Source organism: Tamandua tetradactyla, chromosome 25 (genome assembly GCF_023851605.1).
Source record: "Tamandua tetradactyla isolate mTamTet1 chromosome 25, mTamTet1.pri, whole genome shotgun sequence".
NCBI classification, from domain to species: Eukaryota; Metazoa; Chordata; class Mammalia; order Pilosa; family Myrmecophagidae; genus Tamandua; species Tamandua tetradactyla.
This window is the reverse complement of record NC_135351.1, coordinates 31,158,960-31,168,537: the sequence shown is the minus strand read 5'-3', so window position 1 is coordinate 31,168,537 and position 9,578 is coordinate 31,158,960. Positions and strand designations below refer to the sequence as shown.

General features: G+C 37.2%; 1 pseudogene; it reads right to left on the bottom strand.

Annotated features, from left to right (window-relative positions):
* Positions 1-5,834: 5,834 nt before the first annotated feature.
* Positions 5,835-6,803, bottom strand: LOC143669019 (olfactory receptor 2B8-like; annotated as a pseudogene).
* Between the last annotated feature and the right edge of the window lie 2,775 nt (positions 6,804-9,578).

The following is a 9,578-nucleotide window of genomic DNA, read 5'->3' as shown; positions in this document are numbered from 1 at the left end:
GCACAGCAGCCTGGACTTGTTGCAGAATCTTCTCTTGTTCCAGTCCCCATTCAAAACTAACAGTTTTCTGGTTACTCAGGAAATGGACTGTAGTAACATATCCAAATGAGAAATATGTTGTACCCAAAATCCAAAGAGGCCAACTAGGCGTTGTGTGTCTTTATTTTGGTCATTGGAGGGGCCAGATGCTACAGCTTATCCTTCACCTTAGAAAGGATGTCTTGTCATGTGCCACATTAGAAATTTCACTGAAGTGGAAGGTCCCTGTATCTTTGTTGGATTTATTTCCCATCCCCTGGCATGCAAATACCTTACCAATAAGTCTAAAGAAGTTGCTATTCTTGCTCACTAGGTCAAATCAACATGATTTCATCCATATAATGGACCACTGTGATGTCTTATAGGAGGGAGAAATGATCAATTGTCCCTGAAGACAAAGTTATGACATCGGGCTGGAGAGTTGATATACTCCTGAGGTAGAACAGTGAAGGCATTCATCTGCTGGCCTTGCCAGTCAAATGCAAACTGTTTCTGGTGATCAGTACTGACAGCTATTGGAAAAAACCAAAATAAACCCTTTTTTTTTTTTTTACCACATCAATAGCTGCATACCAGATACCAGACGATGTGTTGATTTGCTCACGCATTGATACCACATCTGGAACAGCAGCTGCAATTGGAGTCATCACCTGGTCAAATTTACGATAATCCACTGTCATCCTTCAAGATTCACTTGTTTTCTGCTCAGGCCAAAAGGAGAGTTGAATGGGGATGTGGTGGAAATCACCACCCCTTCATCCTTCAAGTCCTTAAGAGTGGCACTAATCTATGCAATTCCTCCAGAAATATGGTATTGCTTCTGACTCACTATTTTGCTATGTAGGGGCTGTTCTAGTGGCTTACATGTGGCCTTTCCTACCATATTAGCCCTCACTCCATGAGTCAGAGAAGCAACATAGGGATTCTGTCAGTTGCTGAGTATGCTGATTCCAATTATGCATTCTGGAGCTGGGTATATGACCACAGAATGGTCCCAGGGACACACTGGACCTACTGTAAGATGTACCTGAGCTAAAACTCCATCAGTCACCTGATCTCCAGAAGCCCCTACTCTGACTGGTGACCCAGAGTGATGTTTTGGGTCTCCTGGATTTAGTGTCACTTCTGAGCCATCATCTAATAATCCCCCAAATATCTGACTATTTCCTTTTCCAAAATGCACAGTCACCCTACTAAAGGGCCATAGGTCTCCTTCAGGAAGACTAGGATGAAGGTTAACTGTATAAATTTTGGGGAATGTTAAATGGTCCTTCCCCAAGAATACCGGCCTTCCCCTCATTCAAGAGGTTCTCGGTCTGTAAACTGTCTCAAGTCTGCAAATTGATTAAGAGGCCTGATACTCCATTTTTTGTAATTCAAGTTAGACTTTTGTTCACTTGTCCTACAATTCTCCTTCTACAGCTCAAACAAGAACTTAGTAAACTGTCCATCTATTTTACTTCTAGGTATCCCATTATCTACTAGCCAATGCCACAAGTCTATGGGAATCAAATTATTCTGACTGTTGCTTTGGGTCTGCTGTCTATTATGGTGACCTTGCCTCCCTTGTCCATGGTGATTAACTATTGCTATATGGCTTCTGAAAACTTGGGATCCTATCATTCCCATTCTGTTGGGAATGGGATACCTGCTCAGTGACAGCAGTTCCCACAGCATTATCTGGCCTACAGAAAAGAGCAAATACAGAGCTCTTCTGGGATGATGGAGCTAGATTTATGAATTTGTTTCTCAAGTTCTGGTGAAAGATGTATCCTCTGGCCATTCCTGGAGTGTATGAGCAGATTTTCCATGATAAATCCACTCTAACATCCCATCTCCCTAAGCCTCTTGATCCCCTCCTCTTTATTATACCAAGGCAGTTCTGGCATTTTGACCTCAGGTATTGTCAGCTACCTTTCATCCACGTTTCAACCAACCATCTAAACAAACCGTTAATGAATGCCCTTTCTAACCCCTTGTACTACAACATTGAGTACAGAATCTCTGCTTAGTGGGCCCGTATCAATAAATTTAGCTTGATTCAACTTTATATTCTTTCACCATTATCCCTCACCCTTAATATCCATTCCCACACATATCCCCGACTTCTGCTATGTAGGTTGGAAAACTCATGCAGTTCTTTTGGAGTAGAGCATACTTCCTCATAGGTCACACTTCATACATCAACTTTCGGAGCCTGTTGGCTAAAGTTATAGGTCTTGAAGAAAAGAGAGGTGGTGGAGGTGGGTCATGAGAAGAAATAGAAATGTTTTTCAAGCCAATTACCTCAGGGCATTCCCTTTCAGTTTCATTTGGTGAAACAGGATTAGTCACTAAAGATAGGGGAGTGAAGGCTGTTTCCCCAAGGGAGGCAGTTACAGGGTTAGCAGGCAATAAAGGGTTAATCTTGTTAGGTGAAGGTTGGATGGCAGACTCCTCTGAGGAGACCAGAGGCTGAGAAGCTTTTCTCTCAAGGCAGGCTGGAGGTCTGAATCCCTTTCCTCGGGGCAGTCCAATACAGGTCTATCTAGCAAAAGTTCAACAGATTCCAGTGATCCCATCTCCCCATCACCATCTTATCAAGCCATATATCACCATCCTAGGCTTCAGGATCCAGTTCTTTTCCAATCAAAGCCCTTAATTCAACAGTAGAAACCTGCAAGGTTGAGATTTAACTTTTGTTGCAAATCTGCTACACACAAAATGAGGCTTTGTGTCTGGTTTCAGAGATCTCAAGTCTGCGACCACAGGAAATAAGATTTTCTTTCAGACCACACATGGAAACTTTACATTATTCATATAGTGCTGAAGTTTCAAGTTTGAAGGTTTCAGCGCACCCCTTTCTTTCATCAATATATCCAGTGTATCTAACAACAACCAGCCAACATCATTGTATCCCTTAATTCCACAAAACTCTGTAAAGGTGCCAAAACACATTATCATCTAGAGCCTTGCCTCATATAAGCGCACAATTAACAAAATCTAATGGTGAAATTTTGAGTCTCTCCTTTGCCAATTCACTCCATGGCCTCTCAGTGTCATCGTGATTATTGGAAATAGAGTCGTCAATGCCTCTGAGTCCAGTCAGAGTAGAACATCAATTGTAACAACTCATTTTTAAGATTCTTTCTCAGTCACCTCTCCTTGTACCAAACTTTGCTAGTCAGGCTTCTCTAGAAAAATGAACCAAAATGAGAGATCTGTAAATATGGAATTTATAAATGTGTCTCATGCGTATGTGGGAATGAAAGAGTCCAAAATCCATATCGTAGACGGTAAAGCTGGTGGATCCAATGAAGTGTCTGGACAAACTCCACAGGAGAGGCTCACTGACTGAAGAAGCAGGAAAGAGTATCTCTTCTGCCTTAAAAGTCTTCAGCAGATTGGATTATCTCAATGTGGGAAACATGCTTTAATTGATAACAGATGCAATCAGCTGACTGAAGTCTCAATACACAAGACTTCCAGATTATCAACCAGCCAGGAAATATCCTTCCAGTAATAGCCAGGCCAGTGCTTGCCTCACCAGACAACTTGTTATTTGACCAAGTTGACATCAGAATCTGAGCATCACAACAACACAAATGCAAAGTCCTAATTATAGGGTGATGTATGGGAAACCTGTACTTTATGCAGATTGTTCTGTAATCCACAACTTCTGCAATAAAAATGGAGCAAATATGATTCAGTATACCTGCCTTATTATCACCCCCATTATCTCCATTTTATAATCTCTTACAGATTTATCTTTGGACAACATTTCTTTCACCTTGTCACACCCATGAACTGAGACATACATTTTTCCGCCTTGTGAGGAAACATGACCCAAGAGCCAAATACAGATGCTTGTTTTTATGAATACAATTTTATTGGAACACAAGCACATTCATTTGTTTATCTGTTATCCATGACTGCTTTTACATTAAAATGGTATTCCACACCAGGCATGATTAGTTGCAACAGAGACCTTATGACCCCAAAAGCCTAAAATATTTGCTATCGGGTTCTCTACAGAAAGTTTCTCAATCCTTGCTCTAAAAGATGATATCTGGAGATCTACGCCTGACCTCTGGAGTATTTCACATTACGGATCTCAAGCTACCTCCCAACATGAGTTCTGCACATGCAGCCAAACATGCCCTGTACTTCAGCTCTCTTCTTCTGCTTGGAATGGTCCATCCACTGTTCTCTACATAGGCAATATTCTACTTCCTTCATGATTCAGTTCAAATCCTAACCTCACTTGGAACCCTTTCTAGTGCATTCCAATCGATATCTGGCTACTTTAAAAGCAAACACTATGGCCAATTACATTCATTTAGCTTGCAATCCTGCATCAGCTTTCTTAGTTTATTGTATCCACAATTAATTATCTTACAACTTATTTAACTTTTATTTTTAACAAATAAATCATAAAGCTCATTGGGGTAGAACATATATCCATTTCTCTCTTTCTTACACATAGCTATCAATGTTTATATTTCTCTTCATAATCAGAAAGAAGGAAATGTTAGTATTTTTAACAAGGAAACCAGAAGAAAAAAATCGCTTACTGCTCTTAAGAGGTAAATATACTTTTTATTCAAAATGTCCCATCAACTATAATTATAATATTTAATTTCACACAGAGTGTATGTGAATAGTTGTCTTTGTGGAGTTTTGTGAGCCCCCTTACCCTCACAAACTGCTGTTTTTTAATAGGATAATCTTTTAACATTGCCTTAAATTCTCCTATCATGAATGAAATTCTCCTATCATGAATGAATTTCTTGAGTGACAGTTTAACCAAAATATTCTGCTAATAAAAGAAAGCACTCCAATGGAAGGAAGTTTAAACTAGTTTAGCCTATTTTGTTAGCTCTACTACAGATATTGAAAATTTCTGAAACCCAACAGAATTATTTCTTTGGTACTACAGCAGAAAGTGTAGATAGATTTATTGTGAAAAATCCCAGGCATATATACTCCAGGGAAAAATGGGATATCATAAAGGATTCACATCCATACAATTTATTTTATAATAAAAATATGGCAGTCCTCCCATGTTCATATTTTTTCTGTTTTACATTTACAAATTATTGTAGCTGGATATTAGGCATCTCATAGCAAAATAGCATATATTTTATTTGGAGTCTTAACAATATTCAAAAAAACTCTTTGAAGACAAATAGTCTATAAAATATAGAATATACAAAATTAATATGGCTTTTTCAGATATTAGATTGATATTAATATTTCATAAACAAATGTAAAAAAAGGATCATAAATGGAAGCAATTCCAGGAATTCTTAACAGAATTCATTATAAAAATGTTGAATGAAAACAGTCTACTAAACATCCACAGATAAGGCACAGGTGAAAATTATGGTTTCTTATGCAAGTGAATACTATAGAGTTAAAAATATAAAATACTTTAAAATAATATTTAAGTATCATTGCAAAATGCAAAGAAGTTAATATTCCTTACAACATTTCAAGCAATTCACGCCTTAATATGGCTCTGCCTTCATCTTTAAGATCTTGCTAAGAATGTCTTTTGAAATTGGAAATGGAATAATGTTCCTTATAATGGGTGCAAATAAGAAAAACTTATAGAAGTGTTTTAAAAAATAATAATAATACAGATGCTCTAGAAATACTGATCAGCATCTTTGGAGGTTGTCCCGAGTCCATGAAATTATTTTGAACATTTATTTTCCTAAGAGAATTAGAATAGGAAATTCCTTTGAGAGTTGTCAGGGATATTTTGGATAACCTATGGAGATACACATATATAAAGGGCTCTGACATTCAGAGTCCTTCCAATGAAGTCACGTGGACACATCGTCCTTCCAAAGCACCTTCTTAACTGCTCCCTTCACATCTTTGTTCCGCAGAGTGTATATGAGAGGGTTGATCATGGGTGTAATGATGGTATAGAAGAGAGCTATGAACTTGCCCTGATCCTGAGAGTAGTTGTTGCTGGGCTGGAGATAAGCATAGATGGCCGCACCATAGAACAAGGACACCACTATGAGGTGAGAGCCACATGTCCCAAAAGCTTTCCTCTGCCCCGCTGTTGACTTTATCCGTAAGACCGCCCTGACAATCCGACCATAGGAGACCAGGATTAGTGCAACAGGCACGAGAAGAATGATGACACCAACAAAAAAGAGCTCAGATTCATTCACAGCCGTGTCAACACAGGCAAGCTTGAGCAATGGGGACACCTCACAAAGAAAGTGGTCTAATTTATTTCTTCCACAAAGTAGTAACAGGAAGATGAGCACCGTCTGCAATAAGGACTTGGCAAAACCAGCAAGCCAGGAAGCAGAAGCCATCAGGGCACAGAGGCGAGGGTACATGATTACTGTGTAGTGGAGAGGCCTGCAAACAGCTGCATACCTGTCAAAAGCCATAACCCCCAAGAGAATACATTCCGTACCCCCCAAGCCCAGAGAGATATAGAGCTGAACTACACAACCAGCATAGGAGATGGATTTGTCCTTTCCGCTGAGGTTAACCAGGAGCTGTGGAACAATGCTGGTAGTGTAACACAGGTCCAGAAAGCTTAGGTTGGAGAGAAAAAAGTACATAGGGGTGTGAAGATGGGGGTTCACTTGGGACAATACAATGATGGTCATTTTTCCCAGCAAAGTGAAGATATAGAAAATCAAAAGAACCATGAAGAGAACTAGTTCCAGTTGCGGTCTATCAGAGAAACCTAACAAAATAAATCCAGTAAAAGAACTTCCATTTTTCTGGTCCATCCTTTGTTAGCACATACCTCCTGTCAATATCAAAATTTAATAAATTTTTTTTCAAAAAAGAAAGTTTAATTTTATCATGTTTATAATTTAAGGTCAAGAGGTTTCAGACGCAACTATTTTATAATATGATTTTCTCATTCATATCTTTATGTCAATTTTCTTTCATATTATCCTCAAAAGGAATGACATATTTAAGTAAAATCAAACAGACCATGGGTTTGCATTAATCATATGTAGAGAAGTGTGTCCTAGATTTAGTTTAATAGGATTTAAGGTGCAGTTAGAATATATGTATGTTTTAGAGATCTACTATGTACTTACACAAAAGGTTATATTGTATTCAAAATATAATGCTACATAAGCACATTTTAGCAGAATTGCCCTGCTACTCTACCTAAAATATCCGTGAAAACTACCCTTATTTTTCTGTGTAGAAGTAAAAGTGCTAAAACTCATTCAAGCAGAGCCTGAAAATTGCAACTTAGAATGGTAAATTAGACCCCATCATAATTCAATTAAAGTGATTGTACAGTCATTTGGAATCAAGTTACAACTCTAAAACCATTGGCCAGGACATTTCCTCTTTAATGACTTCATTTTCACATTACCAACATCTGGAGATGATGACATCTAGTAGCTTTCTCTCCCAGCTTCTTGTTTCATGAAACTCCACCAGGGTCATTTTCCTTCATCTCCAAATGTCTCTGACTGTGTGGGCTCTAAAGCTTTTTGCAAATGGTTCCCTCTTAAAGGACTCCAGTAAACAACCATCTTGAATGGGTGGAGACACATCTCCAAGGAAACTAACTAATCAAAAGGTCCCACCCAGAATAGAGTGGGTCACATCTTCAAAGAAACAGGTTAATCAAAAAGATTGCACCCAGCAATATTGAATGAGGATTAAAGAACGTGGCTTTTCTGGGGTACAGAACACTTTCAAAGCAGCGCATTTTCCAACTCCCTTCCAAATATAAACAAAAGAGTTAAATTTGTTAAATAGGTTATCCAAGATCAGTAAACTCCTAAATGTTTTAATCCAAACCCAGGTACTTTACTACCAAAGTTTATGCTTCCAATGACCACCTTATCTTTCAGAGGAAGCTATCACTTGTGACATAGGGTATGCATTATTTCACAATATTTTACACTTCCTTAAATTTATTATTAGGATATGACCAAAGAAACCCACAAAAATCCATGCATCATAATTTTCATAGCTGAAATAATTATAAAACATAATAGTCTAAAAAGCATATATTCCCTGACTCACACTTAAACTGAAGAGCAAATGCAAACAAAGTCATGGTTAAATCTCAGGCACAAATATAGATGCACTCATTGGACACTAAGTGCTTGGAAAAAAACAATGATCTAATAAAAGATACTTCCACCAAAGTGAAGGGAGGGAAAGCTAAAATGTAGATTCCTCCAAGGAAAAATAACAAAATAATATTGCAGTAGTATAAGAAAATAATGGTATATGTCAACCTTATCTCTCACTAAACATCAAGGAGATATTTGATAAAAGATAAAATTCTTGTTTTAATGTATTTAAACCATTTGCTGTTTTAAAGTATAAGATATATTAATTTACAAAAAGAAATCTGAATGACATCCTATCTGATTTGCATAAAAATGAATAAGATTTTAGGTGGAGAAAGTATGAATACATCAGGACAACGAGCCACTAGAACAGAACATAGAATGTGATTGTTTCTGCCTGATAAAACAGGCTCCAATGCCACTTTTGAGCACACACTGGAAGGTAATTAGGATACTAATGTCACATTCTAACTTCTTGTTTTATAAAATTTTCTCCTTTAAAGCTCAGGAAAGGTGCTTATGCCTTAAAACACTGGCTATTGAAAGATCTAACTGCAAGGTATATTATTAAATTGATTCTCAAAGGTGTGTCCTGATCTGGGTCACTTGTCCCTCCTTTCCTGGATGGCATCCATCCATCCTGAAGCTGTTTGTAACACCAGAAAAGGCAATCTTCCAGGAGAAGGAATATTTTTTGCTAAGGTTAAATGAAACATTTCATTTCATTCAAACCATATGTAAACACACATTAAAATAATTGTCTAATTTGATTTGAAATTACCATTTTTTAAATAAAAGTTAATTGATATAATGCAATAGGAAAGTTGTTCTAGAATAGACAAGCTATATAGATTATAATGACTGCAAATATTACACACATTCACCCTACCTACAGAAATAAAAAGTGTGGCATTAGTAATCATCACCACATGATATGATACTAAGAAAGTCCTATCATAAAAAATTACATTAGGGTTTGGTTCCCAGTGCCTGCCCATCTAAAAAATAATTACACATAAATTATTAATTTGTATACAAAAATAAACAATTAAAAATGCTACAAACAGAGAATATGTGATTATACATGTTGAAAATATTAATTGGTAAAAATAGAGCTAGAGATAGATTCTGCAAAACAAATAAAGGTGACATTCTACATAACAGGTACCAACAAAAGGATATAATGGAAAATGATATCTCTTAGTATACTATAATAATTTTATATTAACAATGAAGAGAACAGGCATTAAAATGAGAGAAGGTAAATGCTCAGTACTGGGATATACTAAGTGGTGGAATACTCAAACTACCCATTTTAAAGACAAAGGTCCCAAGATCAGCGTTCGCTGATGCACTCAACATGCAGACTCTGACTTGTCCAGTTCCTGAATTAATCCTGAAAAAATACTGGCAAAATTTTCATTTTCAGTGCTATGAGTGAATCTGTACTTCTTTTAATAATTCTAT